The 22,522-nt window shown below is 41.8% G+C and overlaps 1 long non-coding RNA gene across 4 annotated transcripts in view; it reads right to left on the reverse strand.

The window, feature by feature from the left end:
* Positions 1 to 824: 824 nt before the first annotated feature.
* Positions 825 to 22,522, reverse strand: part of LOC110484350 (uncharacterized) — a 113,527-nt gene continuing 91,829 nt past the window's right edge. For all 4 annotated transcript variants that reach the window (XR_004148229.2, XR_004148230.2, XR_004148228.2 and 1 more), the window contains exons 2-6: positions 21,660 to 21,781; positions 21,267 to 21,417; positions 10,130 to 10,256; positions 7,827 to 7,915; positions 825 to 914 (exon numbers count right to left, since the gene is read on the reverse strand). This is a non-coding gene — a long non-coding RNA (uncharacterized LOC110484350). The remainder of the gene's footprint in view (positions 915 to 7,826; positions 7,916 to 10,129; positions 10,257 to 21,266; positions 21,418 to 21,659; positions 21,782 to 22,522) is intronic.

A 22,522-nucleotide genomic window follows, 5' to 3' on the forward strand; every position in this document is an offset into this window, starting at 1 on the left:
AGTCCCAGCAGGAGCCCTGAGCTCATTCCCAGCAAAGCCCTGCTTCCCATCAGCCCCAGAGGGCCAGGCCACAGCACAGCCCTGCAGCATTCCAGCCTTGCCATCCTGGAGAAAAGCCAAACATAGGGAGGAGGGGAAACAAAGAAGCACCTCTGGTTTAATTAAGGGCTGAAAAGCCACAGGTTTCTGCTGATATTTGAACTAATCACAGTGTAAAATTATCATTTGGTAGGATTTTTTAGATTTGCTGCAGTGTCATGGCTCTAGCAGAAAGCATGTACAGGAATGTGTTCTCAAGGTTCTTGGCTAATGGGTTTCTCCCTGTCTTTACCTTATTTATTTGGATTGAAACAATAATATTAGAATTGCTTCCACAGCCTCTGGGAACTCCAGCACACAACTTGCACTACAGCAAAACTCTCTTACTACTAAAACAGGACCTCTGGCAATTTGTAGTTATAAAATTGTATTTTCAAAAGGCAAAATAAGTGAGTTGGTGTTACCAAACATGACAGCAGGTCATTCAGGGGACAGGGCAAAAACACTGAGCTGGAGAAAGCATTAGTAAACAATCCATATTCCCATCACCTGTGCTGCTAAAATTGGTTAAAGCACTGATGGAATTCACCTCTGAGCCAGAGGTTTAATTTATTCTAGAGAAGCTAAGGGAGACACCAACACCTGACTGGCAGAGCCCCCACCACGTGTTCCAGGACCCTCTCCCCACACCAGGCGTGAAGCAGACATGGATTTGCTGTCTCCTTTCCAAGGACTCCTGGGAAGGGAGAGCAGAGGAGATCTCACCTTACAAAGAGCTGGCTGCACTCCACATCTCTGAGCTCAGGGGCCTCTGGAGTTTGCTGGTGTAGAAGTACCCAGGGAGAGCTGGGACAGGTCCTGGGGGCCATTTCATCCTGAGAAGGGAGGTGGAGATCAAGTCAGGATTTAACAGAAATGAGAGTACAAGGATGGCTCTTTTTCATCCTCTGGTTGGAGCCAAATAATGCAGCAAGTGGATCAGGCCAAACTCAATAGACCCTGTTAAGGTTTTTGTCCTAATGACCACTCACAAGTGAGTCTAAGGAAATACTTAAATAGTGCTGCTGTGGAAAGGCATCTGAGAAAAATATCAAGCACTGCACCCAAAGTACAGTGAAAGTCTGCAAATCTAAATGAGTTTGATAGAAAACTGCAAGACTGAAATAAACTTTACAGCATTTATTCTTCATCCCAATAATCTTCACCAAACAGAGGTTGTCAATCTTCTGCAGATTGGGAGATTAAGGAGAATAATAAAATGTTGGTAGTAATAATATCTGTTTCTTATATATTTTTATACTCTTTTAAATTATTTTTTTAAACTTGACTCCACTCTAGTGGAAGGAAAAATAATTAGGAAAAGGAAAAAATCAGCTTAGGTAAAATGAAGCCTTGCTGGTTAGGCAGCAGCTGGGATTCTGATGGTCTGGTGCACAAACCTACACGGTGCCTTCAGGAGCTCCACAGAGGAGCCAACCATCTGTAGCTGTGGAGATCAGGGAATAGCAGGATGGGAAATAAAGGATGGGAAGCAAAGAGAACTCATGGTATTAGGAGTTTACCCCCTTTCCTTTCTCTGTTTAATTTTCTAGGAAAAAAAATGAAAAAAAAAAAAAGATAGGTATAGATTGTCATTTTTCTGGATGGGATTTTTCACAGCTAAAAGGAAATGTTTATAAAAGGTACATTATTGTTGCTGTGTCTGCACCAGCACCACAGTCATCTCACTGAACTGCCAACAAGTGCATTTACATTTAAAGAAGCCATCTTTCTTATCCTGCTGGTGTGAAATAACAAGCATTTTGGAATAAAATGGCAGTGTTTTATTTCTGAGCACCTGCATGTAACATTACATCCTTAACTCTTAGTCTGTACAGTTAATACTGTCCATCTGATGAAAAGGAAACTCTGATTTTACTGGCAGTAACGAAGAAATTTAGACCAGGATAGTACAATATGCATCTTTGAGAAAGGTCCCAACTATGGATGAGAATTTCTTACTATAGGAAAAGGTTTCTAAAACCTGTTACTGAAAAGAAGTTATCTTGGAAAAAAGGATCAGACAATTTTCTTTAAAGCTCAGCCATTATGAAGTTTTTTAATCCTCAGAAATCCACAGTCTCCTCTAGCAGCTTGGAGCTTTCCTCTCTTCATATTAAGTAAGGACAGATTTTCTTACTTACATAAAAAGCCCGTGGAAAGAAAAATCCTGCTTAATTCTTCACAGCAGATCTCTGAGCACAGAGCAACCCTACATTGCTCTTAAAAACAGGAATGGAGTTCTGGGCACAGCTTACAGACTTGGGCTCTGCTCTAGAGAGATACCTTAAGCAGATGAAGATGAATTTTATTAAGCTAAATCCTTTGACTTCTGCCCTTGGACTTTGGAGCAGGTTGAATGTGATTTCAGGAAAGATCATATCCGAGCTTTGGACTTTCAAAGAACTGAGAAAAACACACGTGCCCACTTCAAACCTCTCATTTTGACCTGGGAATACAAACCATGGCCTGTGCCACCTTGTGAGCAGAGGAGGGGCACAGGGACACACCTCTGGAAACAGCTGGAGAATTTTCAGACTTTTGTGCTGCTGAAAATAGCAATACTATTTGCCCAGTGGGTGCTTCATTTTCCTTGGGCAATGCTGTTGTTCTTTAGCTGTCTCTAGCATCTGATTCAGGAACAGGAACTGCTGTGTGGCTGACAGGTGTTTGAGGGAAATCATGGATGGTGATTTGGGGAAAACGATGGATAACATTCTTCACCCATCTACTTAAGGTGGTTTTTCCTCATTAAACATCTATCTCAGGCAAACTGAGTGCTCCTGCTTCCAGAGCCTGAATGAGTAACACCAACACGTTTTTAGCTGACCATTGGAGGAGGACACAGCAGCAAGGCAGCCATTCCACAACAGCACACAGAAATAATGACCCTGCCACGTTTCTAGCCAGGGAAAGTGCACTTGAAATCTCATGGGAAAATGGGCTCTCTGGGGCTGCAACACCCTTTTGCTAATTCAAGGCTCACAGGACTTTGATCATACTGAGTGAGAGCTTCCAGCATTTGCCATCCTCTGAACTCAGCCAGAGAAGTGACAATACTGGCTTGCCCATTAGCAGGCAGGGCATTTCCCCTGACTGCTCACAGACCTCCGCCACAAAAATAGATCAGTTCTGTTTCTCACTGGAGCATCACATAAACACTTGCAGAAAGGGAGAAGCAGGAAAACTTCGAATTATAAAGAAAAGAATTTGAATAATCACAATCAACATTTTAAAAACTGTGCTTGCAAATAAGCACAAAGTATTTCCATAGACCTAGGAATTCAGATGATAAAGTGCTCAGAAATGTTCTGCCAGAGGGCTCTGTTTTCCCTTCAAGAAGTTTTGATACATCAGCAGCCACATGCCTTAATTTACTGGCTTATGCTAATTTCAGTGACATTTTGCTTCCGATGAGAAAAATCTAAGTGATCTAAAAATCTATGTGATGTTTCAAAATGAGTTTTCACTTCAAATGTATAATACATGCACACAAACAGATTTTGGTTTTGTCAAAACATCTCCAGCAATACAATAACAACAGGAAAATAAGAAGGAGCCATTAAAGGAGAAAAATAAATTGCCACTAAAGGAGGCTGGGGCTTGGGGCCATGGAAAACCTTCCCTGTTGTTAGATACTGACCTTCTCCACTGGCCAGGCAGCATCATTGCTTTTGGTCAGCATGTGGGGATCAGATATGCACTTCTTGATTCTGCCTCACTGAAAGGAAACTGAAGGATTAAATGATCCCTTAAATAGCTTCCAATTACAAATTTCTTCATTTTAACACTTTCTAGAGGAAATAACCAAATTCTTGAGTTTCTGATTTCATGGACCAGCTCTTTGAACCTACTGCATTCAAACAATGGTGATTACAGAGTATTCTGAAATTTTGTTTCCATATGAGCTGGAGATATTAAAATAGACATGATCAAATTAAATTAGATTGTATTTACAAGACTGCAGTAAAATATTATTACTGGCATTAGGAAAACTTCTTGGGAAACCCCCGGCCAAGCAGGGATGCAGGACTCCCTGACTCTAAATTATAGTGCAGATTTTGATAGTCTGTTTGTAGGTGAGTATCACTGTCAGGTCATCAGGAGCAAGTCTCCAACCAGGTTCCAATGAAAGATTCATAAGCTTGAACTGATCCTGGCTTCTGATCCCAGTTTTGAACCATGGAGTCTTTCAATGTATGGCTTCAAGCAAACTTGGTGCTGCTCTAAGCAACTTTGGATATCAATACTTTTCAGAATGAAAAAGGGAAATTGTCCTTTGACCCTGATTTATGAAATAACTTGCACTCTTTTTAACCCATAAAGAGGGCATTCATTTTTGTCTTTTGGAAAAAGCCAATTATGACATTTTTCCAGGGATGCTCTTTCCAAGGAGATTCAGCTACTGCCATCTATTGATACACACTGTGAAGGGTTCACTGTCAAAGTGCACATCTTCCCTGCACCTTTTCTAAGAGAACTGTAGAATATCAGGGGTGAGAAAAGGACACTGAAAGAATGCTTCTCCTTCCCAGCAGGGAAAAGCAGGGATTTGTAATAGGAAGAAAATACCAGGAGGAGTTTGAGGGTGGGGTAAAGGCACACACAGGTTTTATTTTACAGGTAAAGTCTCCAACAAGAAGGTCAATATCCACATGTATGGGGTGATCTGTCACTGACTTCTCTGAAAACCAGTCTGAGATGTGCAGCTGTGTTTTCCTCATTAGCTCATATTTAGATGAGTTGGTCAACATTCAGCTCTTTAACATCAGCCCAACCTCACTGGACATGCAAATCATCCCAGCCTTTGGACAAGAACTGATTTCCAACCATCTGTGGAAGGAAGGCACTGACCTGAACTAATTAATTGAAATGAAGCCAGTTTTTAAGGGATGAGACCAAAGCAGGAGAGGCATTGACTCGGAATAAGAAGTGAGCTGTGACCTCCAGCAAAGCCCTGCCTACGTGCCAGGGAGCAAACTGTGGGCTGAGGAAAGCAGCTTGGGCAGAGGGAGTCCATGGGAGTGGAGGAGAAAACAGGGAAGCAGCCAAGGTGGAATTTAGTCATTTCCTGTTGTGTATCCCAGCAAAATACTGCCATCCCTCAATCCTTCTTTTGCTTTTCCTTGTGCTAAGCAGCAGCCTTTATCTCCTCCAGTCTGAGTCCCAGGGTCTGACAGCTGTATAACAGACCTAAGGGCTTTTCCAATGCTATGGCTTTCCCCTTCTCAAATAACAACTTTCATGAACATTTCTTCCTCACTGCCTCTTTTACATTTGATCTTTCAAAAATAAGAATTTCTCCCTTCTGAAAATGAACTTATATTGCCTAAACAGAAATCTGCTTTATTAATTTGTTTTCAGCTGAAATACAAAAATTTCCACTGCACACTTCCTGCACTATGTCAGCATCTTGCTAATGACTTAAACAACACAGTTTTTGTTTTGTTTTTTTTTTTTTTAATGATGCATACTGGGGAGAGGCAGAGTCTATCTTCAGTTACTAATTTCATTTATTCAAATTACCAATACTTTCTAACCCAATACTACAAAAAATGTGCTCAGGGAAATTTGGAAGTCTGTTGTGTTAGGATCCCCTAAACAAAATGCCATTAGAGCCATGCCAGGACTGAATAACACTTGAGAAGCAATTGTTCCACAACAAAGTGAATTTCCACCTCACAACAACTATTTCTCAGCTTTTTGTGTGCTGGTGCTAAGAAGATTAGAGAGAGCAAGTAAGCATTTATAATCATGGAGGGAAACCAGAGCACTCTCACTCCTGTCTGAGGTGCTGGCTGGGATGTCGGGGCTGGAAGGTGACGGAGGCCTGAGGGCTCCCTGTGTCCCTGGACCGGCTCCTCAGAGCTCCTTGGTCCCCTTGGCCATGGCCAGGCTCTCCTGGGTGAGAAGACCACTGCAATGCAGGGAGGCACAGCCATGATGGACACTGAGAAAATGAAGGGAATTAGCACTGACAAGCCAGTCAGCTGCTCTGTTAGAGAGTGCTGGAGTCATGGACATCCCACCTGATGTCAAGATGTTCCTCAGGGAATTACAACCACCTATTGCCTACTAGAAATACACAAGTCATAGGCATTGTTACCCAGCTTTTTACCCTGGTTTTTATTTCTACTATTGCAGTGCTTTGACCTTGAGTCAACACCTGAATCAAAGCTCCCCAAGCTCCTGGGTTTCCTTGTGTGAAATACATAAATAAAAAGAAATAGTTCTTTGTTGCTGGTTGCATCTTCACTAAAATGCATGCAGGAACAATAGGTCTTTTCCACTTGAAAACAGAGCTCCACACTTCTGGGGTGCCATTTCCTTTCCAAAGACTGCAGGCTCACCACAGGCCCCTTCCTCCTCTCATTCCTACCCTGTTTCCTTCCAAACATAAATTACACTCCTTACTATTGTAACAGCCTGCACACGATCTGCTGAGAATAAATACCCATGTAATGAGCTGAAATGATGTGGTAATTTCTTAATTCAAAATAATTACATGGCTATTTGGGCCCTCCAAAGTAAGGTATTACTTATTCAGCCCAAACAAATTGCTGTTTGCCCAGGCTTTGAACTCTGGTAAACAGCAGTGCAGCAGCCATCTGCATACTGAATCCTGAGACTATTTTGTGTTCAATGTTTACATACACAGAATTGGAAACAAATATTTGTCAAGGCAACAAGCAGCTTTTAGCACAACCAAGGGGAAAAAATCAAACCAGAAAGCCCTTGGAAACAGGAGTGAAAACACGGCCAAGTCAGAGTGCTGCAAGGGCACCAGCTGGCTCCAAGTCACCAAATGCCCTCTAAAACATCCCACAAGTTTGAAAATGTCAGATAAGGGCATGGGAATTGTTTAGTTTATCTTGGCTTGTCATTTGTGTCTGAGTTGAGTGCCAATCTCCTTGTGTCACCTGGAGACACAGATGGGAAAGCCACCACAAAAATGAAGATGGAAGGAAGAAAGGAAAGAAGAGTGAGTGAGGGTAGACAGACCTTCAAGCCCTTGATTTCAGCCAGCTCTCCCCGAGTCAATAAAACATCTTCCACTGCCTTTGGTGAGGGCTGAGCAGGCCTGGATTTCAGAGCAGCAATGAAAGATTTAAAAATCACCTTGTGAGCACCAGCAGAAGGCTCTCCATGAATGTGAATAAGGCAAGCTGGAGTCATGACTCTTGGCTTCTCAGAGGTAATTCCCTGCTCCCTGACACTGCCAAAAGCACTGATAACCAAGGACTTGGAACTGGACTGGTGCTGCTTGGTGGAGGAAGGCAGAGCCCTTCAACAGCCAGGGTGGGATTGAGTACCTCACAGACCCCACTGAGGGAAGCACCAATGGACTGCATTGAGGGGCTCCTTTGCTTCTGAGACGATTAAATATTTGGGCCTGGAATGGAAATTAAATCCACACTTGACTTTCTACTCCTCTATTACACACCTACACTTCAAACACACAACATTGAGTTTCATACCTGTATTTCTATTTCTAGAGTTGCTGATTTAAAGAAGTGGACCTAGATGAAAGATCTGCATGCCATTTCCTACTTCCAGAGGGAAAAAATAATGAAATAAACTGAAACATGGTTTTTTCTGGTTAAGTACAACTTGGGCGAGAAATAAAACTCAGCAGCCAATGTTTCCACTTAAAAAAACAGGCAGACTAGAAAAGCAAGATAATTCAGAGGCTCTCAGATTACAACAAAATAATACATACCCTGTTTTAACAAGGATTTGCAACTTACAAGAGAGTGGTCCAAAGGGCATGAACAGAACCACTGTTTGGCTTCTAGAAGCATTTCACATCTGCTAGGAGTCATCTGATGTTCTAAACCTTCAAGAAAGCAGAAAACACAGAATTTTCTAACATATATGCAAAGATACTAAAGCTTCATATGACTTCAGTGGTAGCGTTCATTCTTATGCATACTTTGAAATTTTTGTTTCAGCATCAAGTATCTCTTAATCTATTTATATATTATAGATGGACTATTCCAGTACTTTCACTTAGCATTCTTGCTGCTGAAGAATCAGCATTATACTCTCTGCTTCATTTGCTGATGCTGTTCAAGGAGTAATTTGGAACACTTGACCTTACCAGAAATGGCAGTTCTCTATGGCATCAGTAAAGTTACCATTAAAATCCCCCAACACTGCTTTGCATTGTTTGGAAACAAGCTGCATGTAAGAGTACCACACAACACTGTGTGCTCTGCTATTTATGCAATTGTTTTCCCAGAAACCACTTTTTTTTCTCTCATTATTTGCATTTCCCATGGCTCAGGAAGCAGGTGGGTGCAGTGCAAGGCTGCCTCCCTGGAAGCAGTTTTCTGCTTGCTTGCTCTGAGGCTGTGGCAGAGGCTGCAGAGTCCTGCAGCCCTTCCCATGAGCGAGAGCCCCCAGGCTGCTTTCTGCTCTTTGGGCCAGCCAGCTCCATCCAGCCTTGCTTTGGGCTGGGGCTACCCTGCCCTTCTGACACCAGCTCTGTTGGAGCTGCTCCTGACACTAAATCAGCTGCACATTTTCGGGAGAACACTGTGAAGCTCTCCACAGCTCTCTCTATGGATTATTTAAAGCACCACAAGAGGAGAGACACCCCAGCACAGGGTCCAACATCCAAAATTCTGGTACAAGCAGCAGGGCATGCAGGTGCTGTTGTCCATTTGGAGCAATGATCTCCAGATGATTTTAAACACATCAGCTAAAACGCTGGTTTTTATTCTAATGTGTCATTAGATCCACTTGGATAAATTCATTTATCCATCTCAATGCTATTGCTTGTTTCAGCTTGCTTGGATTTAATTCAGGCCTGAGCTCTCTGCAATCATTTGTTCAAGTTTATGACATTGCACATTGTTGACTAATAGCTTCATTTTGCTGAATCTCCATTTATTACTGTCACTATTACAGCAGGATTTAAATTTTTGTAACTTGACTATCCTAGCATGAATGTGACTTCATTGATGTTTGACACTGATCCTGAAGACTCCTCTTTGACTGTTTGTCACCTAAGGACCAAATACTTCTGCTGCTGACTTTTAAAATCAATTATAATCTTGCAGGATTTGGCTCAGAGGATAACCCAAAGTGAAAGGCAGGGAGTCTTAAGAGAGAGAGTTTCCCAGTGCATTACATGAGACTGATTTTCCATGTGCAGAAAAAAGAGGTCTGCTAAAGGGAAAAAAGCCAAACAAATCCAAACTCCCCAACCAAACGAAAAATCTTCAACTCAGAGTCAAGTCTTTTCTACGATACTTAAAAAATATGTGTAGATCTGTTTTTCAGCCACTAAAATTTTAGAACCTGGTGTAAAAAATTAAATACCCATCAATAAATCCCTTTATTTGATACTATGAAAACATATAAAATATTTAAACTAGAATTTATCATTTTTAAAAGTAATATTCCTCTCTCTGCTTTCCAAAATACATAGTTTCATGAACTGAATCTCCAAGCTCAATAAAAACATTGAGGCAAAATGAAGTGCTGTGCTGGGTGATTTTCCATCAATAAATAACCAGATAAAAGCTTTCACTTTCAGAGTCATTCCCTGTCTGTATAAATGACAAATGCAGATCAATGGAATCCTCAGACAAAGAACAATACAGTATCTTAATGGAATGAGCAAATTTTTCCCTGAAAATATCCTTTCACACTATGAACCATAATTGTTCTTTAAATTCCCAGCAAGAGCATCCATTGGCCTCACACTCTGAATTAGGCAGAAAAACATGAATTTGAAAACTGTTGGGGGAATTATTGACATGTGGGTAAGCAGGAGGGTCTCTCAAGCAGATTAAAAGTAAATCTATTCTGAAGGCAGACTTTACCAGCATCCCGAGTGATCCCATAAAACAGCCCTGCCCTGCAGGATCGGGCAGGATCTCGTGAGCTGCTGCCTGAGCCATCCCTGGAGGCTGTGCCAAGGCAGGGCAGGACAGAACCTGAGGCCCTGGGGCTGGGCAGGGGAGCAGCTGCACACACAGAACTGCCCAGGGACGGCGAGGCCAGCGGGGCTGGCAGAGAGGCCAGGTACAGAACTGCTCACCTGGGATCAGCTGTGGGAGCCAGGCTCCAGGGCTGCCCTCTCCTTGTCTTTCCTGCTGCACAGAGCTCCAGGTGTCCTCTCCTCAGCCCTTCTGCTCTTCAGCCTCTCCTGCCCACGCTGGGAACCCCTGCTGATGAGAACAGAGCCATGGCAGGAGCCAGCCAGCCTTCCTGGGGGACAGGGGTGACCTTGCCAGGTGCATGTACTGACAGGAATTCCATCTCTGAGCTATTAACACACAGGTTCACCTAAAACTGGCATCTCAAAGCATCTTCCTAATGCCAAAGTTTTCTTCAGAAAACAGTAGTGGGGTCTGCTTTAACCACAATGGAACCATTTATTACATTAAACAGGATAATATATTTTGTTTTAAAAACAATGATTGCCAATCGCATTTTCTTTGAATATTTCCATCTGGGAATTCAGATGTTTTTAGCACAAGAACTTCAACTTGCTGCAGAGCTGAGCATGCCTTTACCTAGTTACACACATCCCAGTTATTCATCATGGGAGAGGTGTTTCCCAGCCCCACAAAGAAAATTGGAGGCCAGGCAATACTAATGATAGGAAAAGAAGGAACCAGTTCCCCCTTGCAGGAGTGCAGTGCTTAAGTGCAATCAAAATGTCATAACAAAATATGTCAAAATATGTTTCCATATCAATGTTCTTGGAAATCTCCATTTGCCAAAGGCAGATGCTAAAATTTTTGTCTCTCTGGAAATAAAAACAAGCATTGAAATATCCAAGGGGAGGAAAATGTGCAATTTTCTCTCATCTGCTTCTGTCTACTCCCCATTTTAGAACACAGCCAAAGTAATGGAAGCCCTTTATCAGTGAGGCTAAGGGTAAAATGGTTAAAAACTCATAATTTGAGCTCCACAGGAAAAGTTAGCGTGACAGACCTCAATCTGGAGAACCCTATCAGTGCAATGGAAGTTTTACCTGGGGTAGAAGCTTTGTAATTGAAATCTAAATACAGATAAACAGATGTATAATGTAACTGTTCATGCACATACCAGACACTAAAAGCCCAATCACAAAGATGCTCTGTTGTCAGAGCTCAGCATTCATTTACTTTCCAATTCCAGCCAATTTGTTGTCACAAAGGCTCTCAATTAAAATGTTTTATTTGATACAGGGGGAGTTAAAACAATCTTTTTATTCTGATTATAGAGATGCACTTAGCAGAATATAAAATAGTGATTTAATGGTCACTTAGTGGTCTGAAGCTTTAAATGAACAAACCATAAATTAAGGGTTTGTAGCCTTTCATGCTTTCCCATTTGGATCCTAAAACCACAATTTGCATTCATCATGTAGGTCCGATACAGAACACCTTGCTCCCCAGTGACATTCAGCTGCATTCCAGTGTTTGTCACAAGGGTGAGCTTGGCACTGCTGCCTTTGGAAGAGCTTCTGGTTTCAGGTGTGGGACACAGCCCCTCCTTGGACAGAACGAGCTCACACTTCTCCAGGTGACTGAGTCTGCCTCAACAGCCAGACTGCATCACACTGAATCCATTTCTGCAGCTCACTGCCTCATTTCAGAGCAGGAAGGGGGGATGAAACCCCCTAGGAAAACTGAGCACAAAGCCTGGGTAAGTAAATGAATGGTAAGATTGCAGTGAGGCTGTATGAAATAAATTCCTTCCCAAAAGTATGGCAAACACTTGAGTCAGACCCATGAGTCAATCTCCCTTTCTTCCTGAGTCACTGTTGATTACAACATATCAGTAATTTACCAGTTAGAGAAAAAAACATTAAAAATAACACACACTCATACATATATTTATGCATTTAAAGATTCATCTTGGGTTAAAAATATAATTTTTTGATTAAAGTATTTTGAGTGGAAAAAAAATCTGAAAAATAAATAGTCAAAGATAAGAAAAGAGAAAATTCCTACGTGTTTCCTCTCTGAATATAGTCTGAACTTCTAAAACAGAATTTCTTGTATTTTTCTTTCAAGATACGTAATTCAGTGCATTATACAAGCAGAAAGTTTTAAAATACTGTTGCCAAAAGGAAAAATGACTGTTCTAACAGTTTGATCCCGTTCCCTGGGGCTTTTCCCCCTCTTTGGGCATTCTGTGCCCATCCCTCTCCCTTGAGGAACCTGCCAGGAGGGCGTGTCCAGCCCCAGCGGTGCCCAGCGGGCTCTGCCTGGCTGTGATCCCATCCCTCGGGGCTCTGCAGTGCCCTGGGCTGCATGGGCAGGGCTCCCCCTGCTCTCCCAGGCTCTGGCACCTCCAGGGCTCCCATCCAGCTCTGCCTCCTGTGCACTTCACTCCCATCAGGGAGCTGCCTTTGCAATCATTCTCCCCTGACCAATTACTCTGGGAGCACCGCTGTGCCTTTCCTCTTGTTCCCACCACTCTCAGATCCATTTTCAGCTTTTTCCATGTCTAAAGCCTACCAGGATTACATAATGACAATGTTAGCATCTCAGATGGCACCTGAGAGCTTACAGCCTCCTATTTCAAAACCCCATTATATTTTAAAAAATAATAAATAGCCCCAGTTTAATGTCACAGAAATTTGTATGTGAATCCTCTGTCACAAAAACCTGGTTCAGCTGCCTCTGGAACTGTCAGCACAGCAAATTGATGGCATCAACAAAATAAGTTCCACCAAACAACATAATTCTCCACTTTTCCCTTTTTTTTTTCCAGGGGGAAAAAAAGCTGCAGCAGCAGCATCTCCTGCAGTCTGATTTTTGATTAAAGAATCAAAACAAACCAGTGAAAAACAACAAAACTTATTATTAGGCCTTCAGAAATCCATCTGCTTACACTCTTCACATCTCTGTCACCTGTTAGGTACTCCGATATTTTAAATGAATTGGTCTATGGTAGCCCACATAAAAAGAAATTTCCATAAAAATCAAGTGCTATTAAATGTTCTGACAAGCATTCACTCACTTTTGCTGAATTCACAGACCACAAATTGTGGAACAGACTAAATTAGAGCTGTGACAGCTGAACTCCTGTTGGGGTGTTAATGCACACAGCCCTGTAAATGAGCTTTCTGGAGAGCTTAAAGCTTAACTAACTTTTTACACCCAGAAAGGCCAAATGCACATTTTGTGACTTCCAGATCACCTCCATGGGCTGTGCTTTAGGCATGCAATCTTTGCTTCTCCCAGTGATCTAGCCAAGCAAATGGTGTATCCAGACACTGAATGTATCCTCAGACAGCTACTCCATTTACTACTGAGTAAAAGCAAGTACAATATTTCTAAATTAAAGTAATGGCACCCTAGCACACAAGATTTCTTCCAGTCAGGAGGAAATTTCATATAATGATACTCTGTAGATACGATACAATATAGACTGTATTATAAATGTTCCATGAGAATTCAAAATTACAGGGCTCCTCACCATTAAGCATCTTAGGAGAATTGTGTTCTCAAAACACAGAGAGTTAACCCTAAAAGACCCCAAAGTTCTCTCTAGCAAGTTGTGCTTTAACAGGGAGTTTCTCCCAGAGCTGCTGCTTTCTTTGTGACTTTCTTCTTCTCATTTCCATCTACCTACTCTGCCCCAATCCCTTCTACCTTCATCACTCTCCTTCCTCTGGGTTATCCCAGAATCCACATTCTACAGAGACTTGTGAAGCACTGGGATGTGTCAGAGGGTTCAGATATTCTCACATGTGGGTTTTCTGCATGGAAGTGCTGCAGTGACCACAGGAACTGATCCCTCACGGGACAGTGACTGAGGAGAGCCAAAGTGCAGCCCTGCAAACAGTTCCTTTACTGATTTACCCCAAAGTGACTGGGATTCTTCCTGCACACTGAATGTCACTGTGCTTTGCAGAGTTTAAAGGACCATGGCTACCTCCCAGGTTGCTCACGAGCCAACACAAAAGACCATTTGAGCAGGTCCTACCTTAGCTTCAGACCAGGTTTTTTTTTCATTCCAGTTTCAGGGGAACATGACTTCCCCACCTTGATGTTGTTCCAGCATGGAGTCAGACCATGCCTGGGAACTCCTGCCTGCTTCCACAGGGCAAACACAAGCTGCAAAATTCTGGCCCCAGCAGCAGCTTGGCAGGAAATTCTAGAAATCAAGAGAGCTTTGTAAAAGCAAGCTTTTCCACCTCAATTTTCAATATTGCTATTTAATTTGCAAATTCTCTGCCAAACACTCTTTCATGCAAATCCATTTGCATTTCTCTGCTAAAGACTGACTCAACAGAGGAATAAGAATATTCTAAGAAGTCACCAGACACAAGAATGGTAGAAAGCCAATGAATAGTTTCACAACTGCCAAGGAGTGATATAAACATAAGGAAGAAACAACAAAGTGCTCCAGTGAAAAGTTCTTTCAACCATGAGGTGGATTTGCAAGGAGATGTTGAACAGCCAGGAATACTAAAGGCATTTCAGCTCCTATCCAGCTGCACAGAAAGTGTTTGCTCACTTTTTAATCCTTAATCTTTTCAATATTTCCTATTTCTGAAATATGGATGTTTGTAACAGAGAGCACCAAGATGTTATTTTGATAAGGGAACATGAAGTCTCCACTAATCAGTGAAAAAATGAACCATCAGTGATAAAGATACTCATTCCTTGAGGTACTGAGGCAATCACTGAGAACAGATTACAGCATCAGCGTGAAAACATTTTACTAGCACACATTTCTACAATACCAGGCAAATTTATGAACAAGATAATTTTTACAGGCTGTATTTAGCATTTATTTTGCCAGTGATATTGTACAATGTGGTTATTTCACTAAATGTAAAGCAAAAACTGTGGGCACAGACTATACGAGTATAAATACAGATGTACCTAAATCCTTATCAGTGTTTTAGAGTTTTATATTGTCAATTTTAAGACTTTTATATTATCCATGTTTTACAATAACTGCACAAGGGAGAACCATTCTAGCAGCTCTACATCAAAAGCTTTAAATTGGTTAAAACCATTCTGGTTTAGCTTGTGTTTTATGATTAATATTAACATTACTGTTTTCCAAGGGATAACATCTGGGCAAACAATCAGTAGTTCACAAAAAGTAGATGAAAGTCACCAGTTTTCCAGTTTTCACAAATGTCAGCATATAAATTACCAGCCACTTAAAGCAAAAAGCTACTGATACAACAAAAGAAACCATAGCACTATCTAAAATATTCTGTGAGCAGTTGCAAATGATTGCTGCCAAAAAAGGGATCAGTGCAAATATTCTTCACACACACACACAGAAAAGACAACACATAAGATTACCCTTCACAGTCCTGTACGTGTTTCAGCTGGTGAAACGCGTACAACACCAAAAGTTTTGCTATAAAAATTATTTTTAAAAAATAGAAACTGACATACATACTGGAAATTCTTATGAAGGATGCAGGATTTTGACTGACACAGCTTTTGACACTGATTTTAGGATTAATATCAATATTAATGGCTTCTTACTCTGAATCAAGTACATAGAAATTGAAGCATCTTTAAAAACATATTATATGGTCCATCATAATCCATTATTTAATTGGAGGCTGTTAGGCTGCTTTATTGCACAACCCACTAAATAAGACAAGACTCTAAGTAAAAAAACTAGTTCCAAAAAATCTTTGTTTACATTAACTTAACTGGAATGTCAATTTTGAGAGTGCTCAAGTTGAATAACTCAGGACATGACAGAAAAAGCTGAAATTGTAGATAACGGGAAAGAATATTTCACAAACATGTCCATATCCCTCTTGAGATATTTAAATAAACAAGGCATTATCCACTTTTAAAAACTATTATTATTTGCTTGAGAGAGTTCTGAGTTTGTATCAAGGACTTAGGTCAAAAGTTTAAAGATTAGTCAGAAAAAAATGGGCGTTTTTTATCCAATATAAATGTTTGCAAGAATTTTGTAAGGCAAATAGATGGGTTTCTGTCCCTGAATTCCTTTAAGTATTGATTCTAATCCACCTCCACAAAGCCCTGCATTACTCAAGGCATAACATACTTATCACAAACACAGTTTTTAGACTTGAGAAATACACATTTTCAAATTGATCTTCCATGATCAAATAACAATCTAAAAAAAGCTTTCCAAATTGATTTCTGCTGTTCTAACCTTTTGCAAATCAGTTGTTTGGTACCTTTTGGTTTCACCTCAGAATATCTGCCAGGCTTGGAGAGACAGCGCACAACTGCATCATCAGGATACAGCTGGTCACTCTGAGGCCTCAGTCCTGAGCCATTAACAGCAGTGAAAGGTTTTTATTGATTGCAGTGGATGGCAGAACAAGCTGTACCCACGACATGTAGCAAATTGCACTTGATGTGTTCTGGCTTTTTCCCTTTAGATACCTGTGTGATCATAGTGAAAGACAGCTCAGCTTAATTTCTAATTGATTTTTAGAAGAGGGGCTTTTTTCCCAAACAATTGCTCAAATTGAGTTTCTTCTGATAGCCAGTTGGTTCCAAGAATGAACATTTTCTCTAATTCAGTTTCTTTTGCAGTTCATCAGCTCTCTCTCTCTCGGGGCCTTGCACATTGATGCTCAGGAGAGCCTGGAGAGACTCTGAAGATGCTGCCCTGCTGAGGGTGAAGGTGAGGTCAGTGAGGGAATGCACTCCTGACCTTTCTTGTTCCAATTCCCAAGCAATAAGCTGCTTGCAGGAAATGACTTTGCAGCTTCCCCGCTGAATCAGGGAATTGCCTTCCCACAGTAACAATTAATGGGGTGTGTGAGGGAGTGGTGGTCCTGCTGCTGCCACACAGACGTGGTGCCATCCCTCGGGACACAGCTAACAGCACATTTACACGGTGCTGTCAAGGCTTTGCAGTGACAGCAACTCCACATTCTGCCCACTTTCCACTTGAGTCAGTGCCACTTCCAGGGCTATAAACAGGCATCTGTGCCCAGAGGGAGTCCTGCCTGCTTGGATCTGCCAGATGAGAGGCAGAGTCTTTACTGCTTTCCTCACTGGGACACTGAGATCCTGAGGAGGTGCTTTTCTCACTCGTGCCTCACCACAAGTGTTCTCAAGTTCAACTCAGTGAGGCTTTACTGGCCTGAAAATACTATCACTGAAGATGCCAAAATGAATTTCTCATGTCCAGATTCTCAAAGACATAAAAGGTGAGAGACACACATGAACAGACAACACACTTCTTGGGTTAGTCTACAGAGGACTGGCTTGCAATTTCCCACACTTTCATTCAAATAAAAAGAAGAGTTTATGACTGGTATAATGTTGCTTTCCTTTCTCTTCACCTGGAAGTTTTGGGAAGGGATGGTCAAGCTTACTTTGTAAACTTTCCTCTGGATTTCCCAGTCCTGTTCTTCTCTTGTTTGAATTTCCCTGTTCTGGGTTTTAATTTCAGGATATGATGCCTGAAAGGTCTCCTCCTGCAGTACTGAACACTCCTGCAGGGACAGAGCCATGCCCAGACATTTTGGGCCAAAGCCAGAAATTAACAGCATGTCCTCATGGGGGTCGTGCCCCCTCCTCCCATCTCCACCTCTGGGTTTTTGCTGATTTTTCTGATTTGCTCACCCAAGCATTTTCTTCACCTTAAGTGGAGCTGCTCTGCAACTTCATTGTCGTTCCTATTTGCAGCTATCATTACAGCACTCTATTTGCTAATTCAGGACAAATTCCTCAATCCTTTCTGTTTTGAAAAACTTTCCAAAGCAGAGGTAAAAACTGGAATGCTGTGGCTGTTGCTTGCAATTCTGCTCTGCGATGCCAAACCCACCAAAAACCTGAGCTGCAGCTCTCAGCCTGCATTTCCACCTTCCATCCTTCTTCCACCTGACTCTCAAGTGTCCCCCCTCAGACCTGGGCTCTTCTCAGGCACCAAACTAGAGCACTTTTACTTCTGCTGCCCAGCTTTAATATCCACTGAACACACACCAGTGACCCGAAGCTCTCACCTCAAGAGCAACAGCAATACCAGCTGGTTCCTGCAAAACTCTGGGAAGTTTTCCATTTCATTTATTAAACTGTTTTGTTTGGTAGAACATTTCAGTCAGATCAAAACCAGTAACATGCTAGATTGTAAAAGAATTTTAGGGAAGGTTTGTGTTTTAATTTAGTGAAACAAAAACCAAAGAAAACCAGGAAAAAAGTAATAAGCTTTATCTTCCTTCATTGTAACTGAAAATAATATCTAAAACAACTCTCTCTCAGTCATCCTCAATTAAAATACCTTAAGTTTTTAATTCAGCAGCCACAGAGAAATCACTTCTGAGGAGCACTGAACAGCAGCAAAAGAAATGTTATGTTACCCTTAATTCTCCAATGACAACCATCCTGATTATTTTCTTTTTGTATTTCCTTTAAAATTCAAGTAGAGAAATTCTGTTTAAAAAAACCCCATTGTATATATATATATATATTTAAATCATACCTGGTGAGCTGTAAGAACACACAAATAAAGTGCAAATTTTGAGAAGCAGAGTATTTTGGCATATCTCTTCATTCCATCTTTTACATTTTGCCTGACATAAACATAATGACTGTTGCTTTCACGGGTAAAACCTGTAGGCATATGTGACTCCAAACACACAGAGCTGGGATTTTCTGTTTTCAAGGTCTATACAAAACAGATAAAGACATTTGCCAAAGGCTAAATATTTCTTATTGGCTTCAACCTCTGTTATTGATCCAGAGATTTATGGCTAAAACTGAGTAAATGATGTGACCTTGCTGTAACTTTACTCAGCCCCATTTTATATTTTATTTCATTAGACATGTATTTTGATTTCTTACCACATGACTGTGTTGTGAGGGAGAGGGTAAAAGGGACACGTTAGGATTAAAGCTGAAAACTCGCAGCACTTGGTGTCATCCAGGTCGAGGTGGGCCCCAGACATTCTGGCCTGATTTTTCCTTTAATGCTTTCACAATTCCACAGAGATCCATCCCTGCATCCACTTAGGGTATTCAAAGGCTCTTACACCATGCAGTGGGAGTCTGACAACTCTGCTGACGTGTTTACTCCATAAAGTGGTGAGCCACTCTAAGAAACCTCAGTGGCCCATGGCTGCATTTTTAAGGAGATGCATTGCTCTGACTGAAGATGGTTCAGTTTTAGCACAGCAACAGCTACAAAATGCTGAGGTGCCATGCAAGTCCCTTTGCACCCAGCCAAGTGTGCAGGAGGCACAGCTGCGTGTGAGGGGAGAGACCAGGAAATGTCAGGTTTGCTCCCACTGCCCTGGAGTCACAGCTCTTCCCAGCTGAGGCAGCCACGGCTTCAGCACAGCTGGGATCAAGGGGAAAGCTCTGCTTGGCCCCTGGAGCCACCCAATCCTCCCGCCCAGGGCTGCTCTGGAACAAGGGAACATGCCATTACAACTCCTGTGCAAATGGAACGTGCTTGCCTGGAAAACTAACTATGTGTGATGCTGCACTCTCCACAAGAGCTGGAAATAAAGTGTTGCAATAATGAAATATTAATAATTAAAGTAGAGAAGTTCAGCCTCAGAACACAATATATCACAATGCAGTTTAGTAACCAGCAAGAACTGCTCTGCACTGGTGAACTAAATGTGCTGATGTAAAGAAGGGAAACAGGTAAGGACTCTATTTTTACTTCCACATATCTAAAATAAAATTAATTTTAATTAAAGTTTGATTTGTCTGTGACAATGGCTGTTGCTTTAATGGCTACTGCTCACTTTGAGTGCAAAATCTGCTTATTGTTGAAACCAAGCTCAGTCAGACTCAGAGAAACTTCCAAAATTAAGTTAAGAAAGGACAGAAGGAGGCCTGGATGCTTCAGGAAGATATCCAGGTGCTGTTGTATTTATCCTGCCATTCCTGGGATTTCAAGGGATACCCTGTCAGTGCACCCATCCCCTCTCAGCTCAGGATACCCTGGTCCCCGTGGCACAGCCCCGGCAGCAGCAGCAGCCCCAGAGCTCCGGTTCCAGCAGTGCAGCCAGAGGCGTTTCCCGGCTTTGCTGGGCACAGCCGCTGCCTCTGCTCCTGCAGGGAGAGGAATGAGCCCAGCACAGCCTCAGCAGTAGCACCAAGGCTTGCTTTGCACACGGGGAAGGATTATTATTATTATCATCATCATCAATTTAAACAATTTTCTGTGTCAGGCTTATCTCAGCAGCAGGACTCCTCACAAGTTGCCACCTCTCAGCACCAGGGAATGATGAGATCAGCCAAGGGCAACTGTTGTGGCCACCCAAAAAATGGGTGACTAAAATCCAGGAGGGGGATGGCAAGCAGGGTAACTGAGGGAAGGAGAGGTTCTGGCTCCAACTTCTTGCCTAACGTGAACTGAGTGGGTAAGAAGAAACAGCCTCCTGCTACCTCTGTAGTGCAGCCACCAGATGTGACAACAATCACACAGAAACTTCCCAGGAAGCTGAGATGAGAGCAACTGGAGCCTGGTGTGGCCCCCAGTAACAGCTCAGGATCAGACACACCCAACACTGCTGCTGAGTCAGCAGGTTTAGCTGTTCTCCTCTGGGCTTCCAGGGACTTTGTGTGCCACAGGAGATTAAAATCGCAGCACTGAGGGAGCCACGCCTACAGAGACAGAAAGGGGTAGAAGTGATAAAGCTAAAGCAGGACAGCAACAGGATCAGACAAAAGACCAGGATTAACTCTGGAGTGAGAGGCAGATACAGCTGGACTCAGCACACCAGTGACAAAATCATCACCATCACCGTAGAAGAAGTTTCTGGATTTAAGAAACACAATCAAGAAATGTCAGCAACAGGCCCTCTGAAAAACAGAGAAAATCAGGAAGGGGAACATGGAGAACGCTGAATGCAGCCTTTGGAAGGCAATAGCTGTTGTTAGAGCTGTCAGCTATAAACCACTCACAAGGCAGATGCACTTGAAATGTCTTGTCCAATACAGATCCCAACTGTCACTCAAAATGATCAGACTGTTTATTACAGGCTGCAATGGGAACATGAAAGAAGACATGGGATGACAGAGCAGAGACAGATGGACTCTTTGCTACATGTCATTTAATATCAATCAGTGACAAGAATTTATTAACACAGTTGCTGCTTTAATGCATTGAACAGGCTTAAAAACATTCAAGGCACTGGATGGTAAGTGATCATTAAAATGCACGTCACAAGGCTTCAAAAGCTCTAATAGTCCCTGAAAATATCCAGTATCATTTATCAAAATAACCCCAAAACGTTAAGGACATACCTCACTTGGTTTTTGAAGAATGAAGGTTGCTTCTCTACCAGTAGTCTCTGGAAGATGAGCTGAACATCTCCATTAAACTGGTGATACTGGTTTCTACTTTGCCTTCACCTCACTCTTCTTGCTCCCTTTTAAGCTTGACCCTTGCAAGGACCTAATGGAAGCAGGACAGAATGACAACCAACAGAACAGACTGAGCAGAGCTCTTAGGGAGCCAACACCAAGCTGCTGATATTCCGAATATACATGTTTTCCCAAGCACAAACACCTTTCCCCTCATGTACCCTCATTTCTCAAAGCAGTTCTAACCCATCAGCACCGTGCATTATCCCATATTGCTTCCAGGAGAAATTCACCCAACAACAAATACTTCTTATACTGAAAAAGACTGCAGACCTTTTCTCATCCTGGCCACTGACAGAGTTCTTCCCCCAGTTTAGAGCTGCCAGGTCTGGGGAGCTCTTCTTTTTGGCATTTCCAAACAGCTGTAAGCCAAGCTCTTGCTGTAAAAGTATTTTCTAGGGAAAAAAAAATATGAAAAACATTAAAAAAAAAAGAATACAAGGACCTCACTGTATACATTTAATTTCTAAACTGTTCTAAAATACAGGAATCTAAACAGCAATTTCCATTTTTATCATAAATTATGAATAAAAGTATATTAATAAATTATATACTTTTGTAATGGTTTAAATTATTTTATATAATTATGAAAATCCTAAATTTCTCTGAAACAATCATCTTTTTCTGGAAGTCCAATAGCAGAAATTCTATCTATTCAGTAGTGATCCCAAATATACTTTGGTGTCAAAAGAATATTTCCAGAAAAAAAGAAACCAGAAAAAGAGGAAAAGAGCCCTTTTCCCACCCTGCTCCTTCTCCCAGAAGAATTCACACCCTTCTAATGAAGCCTTTCAGCAATGTTTATACACTAAGACACTTAAAAATGAAAAGGTAAAAATCTCAAACACTTATTCCAGTGGGATGCTTGAGATGGAAAATTTAAACCCCTTGCAATTTCCACAAGGAGATATTTTTGTTATCGTACTGGCACTGACAGAAGATTTGATGTTTGTCATCTCTGTAAAAACCTTTAATCAGCTGAATTCTCTGTACACAACACCAAATCTGCCTGAGGACACCACCCTGACCCCAGCTATGAAGAACGGGGGAGATCTTATATTCAAACACACGCCCAGAAATACAGGAACTGAGGCTCTGGCCTTTTTGGCCAAACCCAGTTGCTTGGCAACTCATGG

The sequence above is a fragment of the Lonchura striata genome, chromosome 4 (assembly GCF_046129695.1).
Source record: "Lonchura striata isolate bLonStr1 chromosome 4, bLonStr1.mat, whole genome shotgun sequence".
In the NCBI taxonomy this organism is placed as follows: Eukaryota; Metazoa; Chordata; class Aves; order Passeriformes; family Estrildidae; genus Lonchura; species Lonchura striata.